This window comes from Malus sylvestris, chromosome 15, assembly GCF_916048215.2.
Source record: "Malus sylvestris chromosome 15, drMalSylv7.2, whole genome shotgun sequence".
NCBI classification, from domain to species: domain Eukaryota; kingdom Viridiplantae; phylum Streptophyta; class Magnoliopsida; order Rosales; family Rosaceae; genus Malus; species Malus sylvestris.
In genome coordinates, this window is record NC_062274.1 from 47,407,852 (window position 1) to 47,424,085 (window position 16,234).

A 16,234-nucleotide genomic window follows, 5' to 3' on the forward strand; every position below is an offset into this window, starting at 1 on the left:
TGATGTTAATGATTTTGATTAAATTATTTAAACAAACAAGGTTTCATTCTAACAATTAAGTTGACAAGAACTCGAAACCAAAATGATCCATTAATTTACGTCTTCTATCAATTTAACTGTTTAATTCTTCATTAAATTAATGATATGGCAGATGTGAGACCATTTATGGGTTGTATAGAAGTCACATTAATACCATTAGAATCAAAATGTGATGGATTGTTGGTTTGGAATACGAAGCATTAGTAGAGGAGATATCAAAGCTCCACCCTGATGACTAGTTTATGTCTAATGTGGTGCAAGAAATCATCAACTGCAACTTACAATGTTTTTAATTTAATAAGAACTACACGGTTAAAATTAACGATGAAAGACATAAATTGATAAGATCTCAAAACATGGAAGCAATTTGAAAAAGTTAAATCTTATCGCCCTTATATTTTTGTTTGGGGATTTTGGGATACGAAGGCATGTGAGGGGTAGTTGGGGGCTTGACAAGTTGATACCGTTTGGGGTGGTTGTTTTTGGAAGTTAATGCGTTTAGGGTGGGTAATCTTTTGATCCTCTTCCTCACTTGGCATGCGTGATGCCCTTTCACTTTATCATCAACTTTCTTTTGTATTTTTCCCTAAACTAACGTTTGCTTCGATTAGGGTTTTGAAATTATGGTTTCCTAGAGTGTACATTAGTTTGCTTTTCTTCTTTCCTTACAGCTTACGGCAGCCATATGACTGGTCGGAGTTATGGATAAGATTGGTCCTAAACCAACCACTTTGTATTTTATTTTGTATAATGCATGAAGATCTGATGAGTCCTGTTAATTGAATGAGTTTCTTATTTATTTGTTGTATTAATTAATGAAGTTTAAAGTGCTTCATTTGAGCAGGCAATGTGTTCGATATACGGGTCACGAGACAATGCATGATATGTGATTCTATGCATTACTATATAAACATCATATAAGTGGGGTGATAAGCAAAAAAATAAGAAGATATAACTAGCTTACAATGTCTTTTTTTTCGTTAGTTTATTTTTATCTTTTAATAAAGTGGGAGAGGATATTCGAATTTAAGATTTTTTTATATAGGAAGAGAAATCTCACTATATCAATACTTCAAGCATATCTCATTCTTGATATAAACTTGTTCGTTTACTTAACAGTTTTATAATTAAAGACATACTTACTGGTTAACTGGTCCATATACTATATGCTAGAACTTTTATGTGAGAAGTGAATCAAATCATTTGATAAAGATATGGAATAGCATACTGTTGACCCTAGAAACTACAAAGCCTACGTGGCGCGCAGGCCGAGTATATTCTAAGCTAACTACGTCCTTCGGTGATTGCGGGGCGTGCCAACTCGTCGGCCGAGGCTCGGCCGAGGAGTAAATTTGATGATGCTGTGTTGAGTCGCGCTACTGACTTCTGCGTCTTGCGATTGCGGCCGAGAAAGGAACACGTCTCGGCCTCTTGGGTTCTCGAGCCTGAAGACAAGGCTGCTATTTCTTACAAAGTTCACGAACCGAATTCGGCTTGCAATGTGCCGAATAATAACTGTGACACCTCACCTCGCCGAGAAGGCTAATGAGATGACCTCGACCAATAAGGATCCGAAAACCCCTCTCGACCGAGACTTGGATAGGTAACCGACCGTCCTCGCCGCAGTGCTGTTGATGCCAACGGAAGATACTGCGAGACTGACCGACTCTACGGTGACAGAGCTATCTATGCCGACTTAAGATACCACCGGTTGCTTCCACAGTGCTGTTGATGCCAACGGAAGATGTGTCAGAGAAAAAGGAAAAGAAAAAAATCTCAAGTTGTGAGAGTTTGCGCAGGGCAATTTTGTGTTGATTTTTGTGGGGGCTATTTCCATTGCTGAATGTCTTGTATTTATAGTAGCAGAACACCGAGCCCGAGTTCTAATCCTATTCGAACTAGGTTTCCCTCTCCGGATTAACTTACCTCAATCAGTCCTATCTCTGCTAGGACTACGAATCTAGTCCTTAACTGAGCTGGATTCGCCTTCTAGTTTTACTAATCTCGTCGAGGGTCCCTATTGTATTAGGACTCGACTTGCACTCTGATTTAACCGATCTAGGCCTAGAAGCCCATGAGCTGAACGCCCCCATGACTCTCTCGCCGTACGTCTTCCCGGGCCGAAAGTGATCCCTCCCTCGGCCCAAACTGTTATTTTGGGCCCAAACATTGCCCCCTCGCTTTTGAGGTCCTCGGCCTGAAACCTTCGGCCGAGTTTCGGCCTTGAAGAAGCGAATCTACCACTCAGGATCCCAATACCCGAGTTCCAAGGCGCATTTATTGAACATGATCGCACGATCTTGATCCTGCTAAACCACTCGCCACGTGGCATCCCCTAACATGGCCAATCCCCGATAATGACGTCTGAAGCGTGCGCCTGCCCGAACCGTCTCGCCATTATGACCACTATCTCAATCCGCGAGCCATTACATCAGTCCGTGAGCCCACCTGTCATCGTGCAGGCGTCGAACCGTCTTTCGTCATTAACTTCGCCGTCACACGCGATCGTGCGCCCCCAAAACCTAAAACCGTCGGTCTTCTCAACCGCATTTCCCAAATGCTCATCATGATCAACGATTCCTCCGGTCGATTTTGCCCTTTGTTTTGAATTTCGAACGATTGCTCTTCCTCCCATTACTCTATAAATACCGAAATTTCCTCATTTGTACTTTACGTTCTCAAACTTCCTGAAATCCCCTGCCCTTGCTCTCAAGTGCATTCCTCCATTCCAAGTTTTCGTCCTCAAATCCCCAACCCAGAAAACCTCCTTACGCTGTGCTTTACAATGGCCTCCTTCATCTCCAAGCTTTCCCGGGAATGCGACCAGCATCAAAAGATCCTTGATCGGAGCTCGATCAAGACTATACGGTTCGAGAACGACATGAGCACCGTCCACCAAATCCTGGGTCCTCTCTTCAAGGCAACAATCCCGCCGACCATCACTGGTCTTCTCCAGGAACACTGCCTTACACCCTTGTTCCAAGGGTTTGAATGGTCGAGATGGGAGGCGGCAAAGCCCCAAGGCTCCTGGCCCTCGACGACCACCACCTGGGCGACCTGGGTTGTCCGAATGGAACGGCTCTTCGGCGAAAAATGGAAAATCCTGGGTATCTACGACACCATCCTCCTTTCGTCGATGGACATTGTCCCTGACAAGGAGCTGCTCCTAGCCGCTCTATGCTTCTGGTGCTCAGCCACCAACACAATGGTCCTTCCCCTTGGTCCCATTGGTCCCACCATCCTGGACATCACCGCCATTTTGGGGACCTCGGCCACCGGGATCCCTATCGACGCGACCCTCTCCGGGCACCCGTCGAATATCGATCTGAAGACGCTCTTCGACCGTCGAGCCTTCGAGACCCTGAACAGTGACGGTCACATCCCGTCGAGGGATGAAATACAGAAGCTCCACAAGAACTTTCTCAACTACAACACCCTCTACCTTCACTTCGCCGGTCGAGGGGAAGAGGACCTGCGAGAGGGAGAGCATGAAGCCTTCATCTTCTACTGGTACAACAAATACATTTGTTGTACCAAGTCAAACAAATGTTTGGTCGAGAATATGCCAGTGGCCGAAGCCCTGGCCAGTGGTCACGTCCTGGCGCTGAGTTCCAATATTCTTGCCCACCTCTTCCGTTGCCTGGCCGAGGCGACTCTCCACACGGTGGACCCCCACCAGAATGGCCCTCTCTGGGTCTTCCAGCTCTGGTTGCAGGTGTACTTCGCCTCCCTTCGGCCGGCTATAGCTGATTTCTCAGCAACAGAGGCTCTTGGTCCTCAGCTAGCCTCCCGACCAACGCCTCCTCATCAGGCCGAAGAGGTATTTAGGTACCTTTTTGCCCTTGACGATCTCTCAAGCGACGAATTCCTGATTTGTCGTCGTCGCGATTACCCCCCCTCCATCAGACTGCCTACCTCTACGTGGGCCGCAGAGGAGGATGCCGCTCTTCGCCAAACCTGGGGGTCGTTCGTGCTTGCTCGCGACCTTCCTCTCGGCTGCGACGGGAAACGGTCGGGGTGGGAAGTGTACCATCCGAACTTCCTTGCCCGTCAGCTCGGCTATCTTCAGGGCTGTCCCGTCCCCCTTCTCTCTTCCCGCACAGTATTGAGCCGCGGACGCGAGCCTCGCTCTTCAGAGAACGAGTGCAGGACTGCCGCGAAGGAGTTTCAAGAGTACTGCCAAAGATTTCGCCTACGACCGGCCACCCCAGAAACCCATTGCACTGACACCTTCGGTGAGTGGTGGGAAAATTACACTCAGGAGTTCTTCGGTGCGCCGGTCGAATATGTACTAAGCAGGCTCTTCGGTGACCGACCTAAGAAAGCCCCGGCCCCCCATTCTCAAGGTAGTTGTTCAATTCCCCCTTTTTCTTCAACCTTGCATATTGTACGCCCTACTGAATTGTCTTTATCCTTTTAGGTAGTCGGCCTTTGAGAAAGACGGAGGCAGTTGCCGCTGCTACGGCCGGGAAAAAATCGGTCGTGGCCAAAAAGGACAAACCTGCTGGTAGGGCCGGGCTGATCAAACGGCCTCGCCAAGAGGCCGGGCCGGCTATCGAGCCTTCCCTTTAAGCTCTTCGGCCTTAGGAATGTTGTGACCAGGCCGAAGCTTGATAATCCTTGCGGATAACAGTTGGTCGAAGATTGCGTCAGCCTTGGTAATATCAAAAGTGTAGACCTTTGATGGTTTCAACACTCCTTCAGCGGCCGAGCGACTTTTGACTTCTCTAGAATCAACCTGAGTTAATGCCTTACAAACGTATGGCTTATCTATCACTATCTCGGCCGCATCCACACTGACGCATTCATCCTCGGTTGACGCATAGCTGACAGTAGGATTTTTGTACAACGTCCCCCGAGATGGCGTTTTCGAAACCTTCTCCTCACGGAGCAAGTAGTCGTACTGTTCAACATGCTGGGCTAATTCATACATGTCCCGAAAGTTTGCCCCCAGGAATTTCTTTTTGTATTCGACGTCGAGGCCGTTCAATGCAAGCCTGACAAATTCGACTTCGGGTAAGGGCACTCGGCACCAATTCCGGGCCGATTTGAACCTAGTAAGATAGTCCATTGGTGATTCATCAGATGCCTGAGCCATCCTTGCTAAGGAAGAAACTGACATCTCCATCCCTGGTCGATAAAACTGCTCATGGAACTTCTCGACCAACTCTTCCCAGTTCTGGACGGAATTGGGGGGTAGATTAATGTACCAAGCAAATGCTGAGCCGGTCAATGAGAAGTTGAATAGCCGTAACTTATGAAAGTCACTATTGACATCTCCGCATTGCGCAGTGAAACGAGCCACGTGCTCCAACGAAGATAAAGACGATTCACCGGCAAAAAGACTAAAATCTGGGATCTTGAAACCCTTCGGGTACCCAAACGATTCCACGTAAGCTGGGTACGGATGAATAAACTTAGGAAACTTCGGCCCTTTCTTCATGGCCGAGTCAATCATCCGCTGAACTTCGGTCATATCAACAGGTGTTACTTCGACCCTCTGGTCGGTCCCGTCTGACCTACTATTCGACCCTCCTCCTTTCTCCAAGTTAATTGGTTTGGGCAGGGCAGGAATAGGCCCAGCCGGTACAATCGGTGCCGGGTTGTTTCCTGGTAAACAAGGTTGGCGAAGATCGAAAGGCCTGTTGCCACCAACTTGACTAACCAGCATTTCGAGCAGCTTGGTTTGCCGATCATTGGCACTGAGTATCGCGTCATGCAGCTTGTCAATGCCTCGACTGAACGTCTGCTCGACTGACCGAGACTGCTCGTCCAGTCGCTTTCGGAGAAACGACCTCGTTGGTGGGTCTGATCCTTCACCACCATCCTCGTCACATTCCTCTATTATCCCTTCATTGAGAACTCATGTGTTTCTGTTAGGGATCTCTAAACCACGGAGTTGACCGCCGAGATTAAGTTCTCTCTCGGCGAGTCGCGCTCGTGGACTCAGGTGTACCAATGCTAAGGGGATTCTGCGCCTGTGGCACACTCTGTCCTATGCTCTGACTCGGTAAATCGGCTGTCGACTTTCCCATAGCTGTTTTCTTTTTTACCGATCGTGTTTCAATTGGCATGAACTTCGTAGTTTAGCACTGGGTCCCACTGGGCGTGCCAAAATGTTGACCCTAGAAACTACAAAGCCTACGTGGCGCGCAGGCCGAGTATATTCTAAGCTAACTACGTCCTTCGGTGATTGCGGGGCGTGCCAACTCGTCGGCCGAGGCTCGGCCGAGGAGTAAATTTGATGATGCTGTGTTGAGTCGCGCTACTGACTTCTGCGTCTTGCGATTGCGGCCGAGAAAGGAACACGTCTCGGCCTCTTGGGTTCTCGAGCCTGAAGACAAGGCTGCTATTTCTTACAAAGTTCACGAACCGAATTCGGCTTGCAATGTGCCGAATAATAACTGTGACACCTCACCTCGCCGAGAAGGCTAATGAGATGACCTCGACCAATAAGGATCCGAAAACCCCTCTCGACCGAGACTTGGATAGGTAACCGACCGTCCTCGCCGCAGTGCTGTTGATGCCAACGAAAGATACTGCGAGACTGACCGACTCTACGGTGACAGAGCTATCTATGCCGACTTAAGATACCACCGGTTGCTTCCACAGTGCTGTTGATGCCAACGGAAGATGTGTCAGCGAAAAAGGAAAAGAAAAAAATCTCAAGTTGTGAGAGTTTGCGCAGGGCAATTTTGTGTTGATTTTTGTGGGGGCTATTTCCATTGCTGAATGTCTTGTATTTATAGTAGCAGAACACCGAGCCCGAGTTCTAATCCTATTCGAACTAGGTTTCCCTCTCCGGATTAACTTACCTCAATCAGTCATATCTCTGCTAGGACTACGAATCTAGTCCTTAACTGAGCTGGATTCGCCTTCTAGTTTTACTGATCTCGTCGAGGGTCCCTATTGTATTAGGACTCGACTTGCACTCTGATTTAACCGATCTAGGCCTAGAAGCCCATGAGCTGAACGCCCCCATGACTCTCTCGCCGTACGTCTTCCCGGGCCGAAAGTGATCCCTCCCTCGGCCCAAACTGTTATTTTGGGCCCAAACACATACATAAGGGGCGATATGAATATAATGTGCCTTATATATATAAATTACATGTATAATACAAATTGAAAAACTATAAGTACTTGTACAATTAGTATAGGAGACGGTTACAAATGATTAAAAACTGATGGCATCTGCCACCATGATAGGTGGAGCAGCTGCATTCCTATAATTAGGGTTTTGATCCACTCTCTCGGGTAAGTTACAAGGATCTCGTCCTGTCGAGAGCAAGAGTTCCAATTCGTTTCCTAGAAGGAAGGTCCTAATCCCATCTCAATCATCATGGCTTCATCTTCAAGTAAGTGTATCCTTACTGCAAAAACGATATGGTTTAGTAGTAACTAGGGTTCGTATGCATGCATTTATTACAGTTTGTAGTTCATGTTCCAGTGATGATTTCGATCTCGTATTTAATCAAGTGTATCATGTGGTATCAGAGCCCACAACTTCTGCAATGAACTCTATTATGATAACTGCATTGTTTGCGTATGATATTATTGTATTTGTTATACTTCTACCCATTGCTTCCTCTGTTACAAATATCAGTTTATGTATTTCATGTAAAAATGCAACGGTTTTGCGGTGCTTAACATTTCATAAACTGTATTGTACTTAGTCCATAATTGTAACTTTTGGTTGCTTGTAAAATTCATGTATGTGTTAATACATATACCACTGTACTTGCTGTACTACAGTACTATATATATGTATGTATGTATGTATTTACTGATGTTTACTGCAAATTTTGCATCTTACTTAATATGATTGTACAAAATTAGGCGAATATATCACCAAAGTGATTTTACATTTTTTAATGCTGGTATTGTCACACAAATATTAAGATTAAGGGTTTCTGCACATAAAACGATAAGACCAGGTTCCCTATAGAACCGTAGTAATGTCCTGTGTAGTAAACATAAGTGTAGTCCGTTACGAAAAATGATAATTCATGTGAAATTCTTTCCCAAAGGCATTCAATTTACATTGATTATTGTAGTTTGTAAATACTTATGCAAATTTGTGATTCATAGCTTTCGAGTATAGACAGTTTCTTGCCTAAAAGTGTTACTGATTCTGTTAGTATGACTTCTTGTCATTTAATATGAATTCACAAATCATTATGCTTATATTATGCAGATTTCAATATGTTGAGTTTAATCAATATTGAAAACTGAATGGAACTAACTTAAAAGCTTGGAAACAAAAGATTGAAATGCACTTGGCAATGCAGGAGGTTGTTATTGCCTTTAAGTTGCCTCAGTCATCAACATTGACAAATGAAAGTACACCACTGTAAAGAGACAATTTTGCAAAATGGGAAATGGCTAATCAAATGTCTGTTCTCATCATGCAAAATGCCATGGAGGATCACATAAGGGGAGGCATTCTATCTGTGATCTTGCAAAGAATAAATTACAAAGATTGAAGAGAAGTACAAGAGGTTTGACAAAGCTAAAACTGGAGCCTACCTTTCTAATTTAATTAATCCAAACATGATGGAGTTGGAAGTGTAAGGGAGCATTTGCTTAATGTTGTTAATCTTTCAAACAAGCTTAATGCCATGAACATTGGTATCATTAATCAGTTCTTAGTTCATATGACATTAGTTCCACTATTAAGTGACTATGTACAAATCAAAGTGAACTATAACACACAGAAGGAAACTTGAACCATCAATGAATTGAGTGCCATATGCTGCCAAAAAGAAGAAAGATTAAAGCAGGTCAAGACAGAAGCTATCAATCCTCTATAGCATGTGAATGGCAAAGGAAAGATGACTGCAAGCCACAAGAATCCCAACTACAGGGGAAATAAACCATCGAGGTTCCACTTATCATTTCAAGAAAGCTTTCAAACCTTTCAATGCTTATGTAAAAAATGAAGGATCCTCCAATATTGGTCTCAAAATTAATAAGTTCAACTTCAAGAAATGTCATCGCTGTCAATCCACTAAGCACTTAAGAAAGGATTGTCTCGAATTAAAAATTTGGCTCATAAAGAAAGGTAACAAAATCATCAATGTTTTTGTCACTGTAGAGCCCAATATGGTATTTGTTGCTCACAACTCTTGGTGGTTATTGCAAACTCTTTGGAGAGATTTCAAAGCCTGAAGGAGACAAATAAGAACATTACAGTGTTATGTTGGCAATGACAGTAAAGTGGTTGTTGAATCTATTGGCACTGTCATGTTAAAATTGTCTACTAGTTATATTTTAGTTTTAAATATTGTACTCTATGTACCTTTAATGAGAAAGAACTTAATTTCAGTAACTCAATTTGCGAATGATGGTTTTTCTTATATTGGTAAATAAAGACCAAATTTATTTTTTCTTTCAAAACCAGTTTGACAACTTGCTTGGTTATGCTTTTCTCAATGGTGAATTATGGAAAATTCGGTGCACCTACTTTCAACAATGTCTAAATGTTGATCATACTGCTTCAAAGAGATTGCTTACTAATGAAAACTCTTCAATGCTTTGGCATAGATGGCTCATGCATATCTCAAAAGACAGGATGTTGAGATTAATGAAAGATGGTGTGTTGCCACAAATGGAACTTAATGAAATTGAAAACTACATTGACTGTTATAAGGGTAACTAGGTAACGAATCTAAATGATTTATTACGAAAATTCACAGTTTGTAACTAGGTAACAAATCTAAAATTAAAGAAAATAAAATGAATTCAAGTAAATACGAAATACATAAAATCTGGAGACGAGATTTCACACCTTTAATATTAATATTTATCTTTTAATAAAATAAATATTAAGGAAAGTTATAGCATTCAAGACTATTTCACAAGCAACCTTTTTACAGAAGAAATCTCAGAAGTTCAGTTTACAACAGTAAATGAGTCACGAGTTTTGGACAAATATATACATAAGCAAAAGAGGATACACATGCCATTTTTCACTGAAAGCAGAAAATCAATATTTACATTTCAAAAGTTAATTTTCTAACTTGAAAGTTTGAGGTTGACAAGCTAACAACCGCACACCTTAGTTCAACTCTTCAATTAAATCTTGCACATCACTTGAAAAATGTAGGGGTGAGCATCACATCAATCATCCACACCCCCTCAAGAGGCACCCCAGCTAGGTTTGAAATTAGATATACCTTTGTACCACGTATAAGGAAAACAATTTGCACAACAAAATGGGAAATGGCTAATCAAATGTTTGTTCTCATCATGCAAAATGCCATGGAAGATCACATAAGGGGAGGTATTCTATCTGTGATCTTGCAAAGAATACATTACAAAGATTGAAGAGAAGTACAAGAGGTTTGACAAAGCTAAAACTGGAGCCTACCTCTTTGATTTAATTAATCCAAACATGATGGAGTTGGAAGTGCAAGGGAGCATTTGCTTAATGTTGTTAATCTTTCAAACAAGCTTAATGCCATGAACATTGGTATCATTAATCAGTTCTTAGTTCATATGACATTAGTTTTGTTGATGCACAAAACCAGAGGTCTTGGAACAACGTAAATCCGACCGTGAATCTGCAAGAAATGTAGATAACACAAGATGTATCGTGGTCACCCCTAAGGTTTGGGCTACGTCCACACTAATTGTATTTCTCTGAGAGTATTTGTGAGGGAGAGAGTGTGAGAGCTTTGCTCTAGATAGGAGAGGCTTTCGGTTTGTGAGAGTGAGAGGCCCTTTTATAGAATAATGGTTCATTCTCTTTTTACATATTTGCCCCTTCCTTTATTACATAATTACATTTGAGTCCCCCGAGTATTTATACGAGGTCTAAATACGAAGGCCCTAAGTATGGTATAAACAGTAGTCCCCCAAGTCTTCAGTCAAGAGAGTCTTTTGGCTGGAGACTTGAAATTCAGTCCATGTGTGGGCCGAAGTAACTAGATGTTGTCTTGAACCGATGCTCGATATGAGGCAGTGCTCAATCTGAAATGATGCTCAACTAGAAGTAGCACACGGTGCGAGGCTGCTTGGCTCGTGGCTTATGTTGCCTTGGTTGGCTCGGCTTGTGGCGTTTAAAGGTGAATGAGTCCCTTTTATAGAATAAGGGCTCATTCCTCAATACATGAATGATGGGCTAGAGTTGATGCTCTCTAATGATGGTGATGGAGTTCATTTTATAGAATAAGGGCTCGCTCTTCAATACATAAGTGATGGGTTAAGAGTGATGTTTGCGACGATGCGGTTTGCTCAACTGGCGACGTTGCTCTCTAATGAAGGTGAGGGAGTCCCTTTTATAAGACAAGGGCTCGCTCCTCAATACATAAGTGATGGGTGCTTTCTAATGAAAGTGAGGGAGTCCTTTTTATAAAATAAGGGTTCGCTCCTCAATACATAAATAATGGGCTAGAGTCCCCCAAGTATTTTTTATGAGGCCTAGTTAAGGCCCAATACATGGTGTATAGTGTAGTCCCCCAAGTCTTCGGTCAATAGAGTCTGTTGGTTGGAGACTTCAAATTGAATCCATGTATGGGCCGAAGTGGTGGATGTTCGGATGTGGTATTTGTATACCCTGCACTGAAGCTTTGTAGGTGAAGCTTTTCAAGTGAAGCTTTGAAGCTAGAGCTCTGTAAATGAAGCTTTTGAAGCTGATTGACATGAGTGATGCTCATAAATGTTTGATTGACATGAGTGATGCTCATGGATGTTGACATGAGTGATGCTCGTGAATGTTGACATGAGTGATGCTCATGAATGTTTATGTATGATTGATATGAGTCATGCTCATGTATGTTTATGTATGATTGACATGAGTAATGCTTATGTATAATTTAAAGTACTGGGCGTACTTTTGATTACCTGGTTGGTGGTAATAGCGGCAGGTGGCTGAATAATTTTTTGTAGTACTGGGCGTACTTTTGGTCGCCTGGTTGGTGCTATTTTGGGCTTATGGGCCTTCGCTCTCCACACAAAATTCCAGCCTATTTATTTTGGGCTTTGCCGTTTTTTTTTTATTATTATTACCCTCTAATGGGGTTTATACAAATATCTCCGAAAGATACGAAAAATAAATTACATCATTCAAAAATAAGGAAAGTAAACCACATCATTTTGGTAGGGTGTTTATTCTTTACTTTTGCTTTTCTGCTTTGCTTTTGCTTTTTCCACTCCATTTCTTTCTCTTTTTCTCTTTCCTTTTTGCAGATGGCAGACAAGGAATGATAATAGGATTATTAATAAGAAGAGAATCTTATCTCTGCTTTTGCTTTTCCCGTGATGTTCGTAGGAGATGGGATCTGGGTCAGCGACTGAACACAAAAGCTTTTTGAGTAATTGGAGATCTTTCTGCAACTCTAGGGTCATGGTTGGTGCAGGCATGTCAAATCAGCTTTGCTTTTGCTTTGCTTGTACTATAGAAAGTAGCCAGCAAAGTAGTTGCTAGAGACATAAGTGTGGGGGATGCCCTCAGCCTCAATAGCACGCCGGATTTGGACCTTGGCGTGAGCGAGCAACGACTCTGCTTTTATTTCAGAAACCTCCAACCATACAGAAGTCGTTTCACTTCCCGTGAACAGGTTCTGACCAAAAAATGGTATCTCCCGTCTTCACCGCATTCGCCAATTCATTGAAGTTGATGGGCAATAGCTCTGAGGATGGTTCTTGTCCGCGATCTGGCGTCAGAATAACGAACATCAGGGGCAATTTGGCCTCGGCTCTGATTTTGCAGGTACGAACATCGACGGAGCCGCCGTGGTCCCATTTGTAGTGCTCCTGTAGTCCGATGAAGAAGTCTGAGAGAAGCGTTGTTGGAGCTGTAGAGTTATTTGCCGCCATTTTCGCCTTCGCTACCAGCAATCGAGGTAAATAGCAGAATTAGTCTGGATTGGATTTCAGTACTCAAGATCTCGTGCGCGTAGGAGCAGACGGAGACTCTGCCTAGCTCTAAACTCGCCATCTTACGCTGGAACCGCCACGCATCACCATCGACGTTGAAGATTCCGCGGCCCAAAAGATCATCTTAGAGAAGCGCTGCTGGAGCTATGAAGCTATTTGCTGAACCTTCTTCAATCTCAACATTCCAGCATCTGGGATTTCCCCTCACTCCCTCTCTCAGACTGTTGCAGTTGATGCATCTATGATTCTCAGGGAGTTTAAGAAGGCCACGAATAATTCGTTCATTTTTCTCATCTTCCTTTCGACTTGCCATTCTCACACTCCCTCAACTCGCTGCGGATGAAGGAGAAGAAACTGTTCTACTTTTGCAAAACTCTATCCAAACGACGTCGTCACCGAAATCCACCCACTACCGCGCTTAGTGTGTATCAATGGAAGGTAACATATCTTTGGAGGGCGCGTGGCTATGGCCATTGTACAGCTCAGAGCTTAATCAGACTCTGCTTTTGATTCCTACAAAATGTTAGAGAGAGAGAGAGAGAAATCGCAATCTTTCGGTTTTCAGCTTTTTCTGTTGTTGTTATTGGGTGGGGGAGTTGAAAGAGTGTTGCAGATTGATTTGGAGGACAGGGTTGCTGGGTTTTGCAAATTCACGGTGGTGAGATGAAAAAATGAAAGATAACCGACATGATTTTTCGTATCGGTTCCCACAGGCGACGCCAAATGTTAATGCACAAAACCGGAGGTCTTGGAACAACGTAAATCCGACCGTGAATCTGCAAGAAATGTAGATAACACAAGATGTATCGTGGTTCACCCCAAGGTTTGGGCTACGTCCATACTGATTGTATTTCTCTGAGAGTATTTATGAGGGAGAGAGTGTGAGAGCTTTGCTCTAGATAGGAGAGGCTTCCGGTTTGTGAGGGTGATGAGGCCCTTTTATAGAATAAGGGCTCCTCCCCTTTTTACATATTTGCCTCTTCTTTTATTACATAATTACATTTGAGTCCCCCAAGTATTTATACGAGGTCTAAATACGAATGCCCTAAGTATGGTATAAACAAGTTCCACTATTAAGTGACTATGTACAAATTAAAGTGAACTATAACACATAGAAGGAAACTTGAACCATCAATGAATTGAGTGCCATATGCTACCAAAAAGAAGAAAGATTAAAGTAGGTCAAGATAGAAGCTATCAACCTTGTATAGCATGTGAATGGCAAATGAAAGATGACTGCAAGCCACAAGAATCCCAACTACAGGGGAAATAAACCATCGAGGTTCCACTTATCATTTCAAGAAAGCTTTCAAACCTTTCAATGCTTACGTAAAAAATGAAGGATCCTCCAATATTGGTCTCAAAATTAATAAGTTCAACTTCAAGAAATGTCATTGCTGTCAATCCACTAAGCACTTACGAAAGGATTGTCTCGGATTTAAATTTTGGCTCATAAAGAAAGGTAACAAAATCATCAATATTTTTGTCACTATAGAGCCCAATATGGTATTTGTTTCTCACAACTCTTGGTGGTTTGATACTTGATGTTCTGTCCATATTACAAACTCTTTGGAGAGATTTCAAAGCCTGAATCAGACAAATAAGAACATTACAACGTTTATGTTGGCAATGGCAGTAGGGGTGGGTTCAAAAAACCGAAAACCGAAAACCAAACCGAACCGAAACCGAAAAAACCGAACCGAATGAAAAAACCGAACCGAATTGAAAAAATCGAACCGAACCGAATTCTTTTGGTTCGGTTCGGTTTTAGTGATCTAGAAACCGAACTAAACCAAACCGAACCAAATTAATTAAATTAATTTTTTTATTTAATTATTTGTTTTGGGTATTATTTTTTAAACCCAATTTGTAAGTTAAAATGTGCTAAACCCAATGTGTTGCCAAACTTTAAGCTCAAAATATTTAAAAAAGGCCTATAAAAACTCTAAACCCTAACCTATTATTTATCCCCCATATAAGGTTCCGGAACCAAACCTCTTCCAGAAGTACCTACATCCATCTCCATAGCACTGCCTACTTCTGCCCTAGCTTTCTTTTCCAAATCTACTCTCATATAACATGTAACAGAATCCATAAACATTTATTTCGGGTAGATTACTTGGGTAATTTGTGATGGAAAAGAATCTAACACACACTAAATAAATCCACCCACGCATTATTTTTACTAATCAAGTTGTCAACATGCAATTACAAGCAAACAACCTTGATCTTTGAACAACATCATACAATTTAACTTTTCTAAGTCATTTGTACGATTTTTGTGTTGTGAGGTTGTTAATTTGGACTTTGGAAGACTTGATTGATGATTTTAGTTCAATTTTAAATGTTTATTTTCATTGTCTTTGATTCTAGTTAGAATGCTTATGTTATGATTGTGTTGGATATGTTAAAATTTAAAATTTCAATGTTTTTCATTTTTTGAAAAAAAAAAAAAAAAAAAACCGAAACCGAACCGAAAAAAACCGAAAAAAATGAACCGAACCGAACCGAACCAAAATTTCGGTTTGGTTTCGGTTTTGGCAAAAAACCGAACCGATTTAAACCGAACCCACCCCTAAATGGCAGTAAAGTGGTTGTTGAATATGTTGGCACTGTCATGTTAAAGTTGTCTGCTGGTTATATTTTAGTTTTAAATATTGTACTCTATATACCTTCAATGAGAAAGAATTTAATTTCAGTAACTCAATTTGCAAATGAAGGTTTTTCTTATATTGGTAAATAAAGACCAAATTTATTTTTTCTTTTAAAACCAGCTTGACAACTTGCTTGGTTATGCTTTTCTCAATGGTGAATTATGACAAATTCGGTGCACCTACTTTCAAGAATGTCTAAATGTTGATCATATTGCTTCAAAGAGATTGCTTACTAATGAAAACTCTTCAATGCTTTGGCATAGAAGGCTCAGGCACATCTCAAAAGACAGGATGTTGAGATTAATGAAAGATGGTGTGTTGCCACAAATGGAACTTAATGAAATTGAAAACTGCATTGACTGTTATAAGGGTAACTAGGTAACGAATCTAAATAATTTATTACGAAAATTCAAACTTTGTAACTAGGTAACGAATCTAAAATTAAAGAAAATAAAATGAATTCATGTAAATACGAAATACGTAAAATTTGGAGACGGGATTTCACATCTTTAATATTAATATTTATCTTTCAATAAAATAAATATTAAGGAAAGTCATAACATTCAAGACTATTTCACAAGCAACCTTTTTACAGAAGAAATCCCAGAAGTTCAGTTTACAATAGTAAATGAGTCACGAGTTTTGGACAAATATATACATAA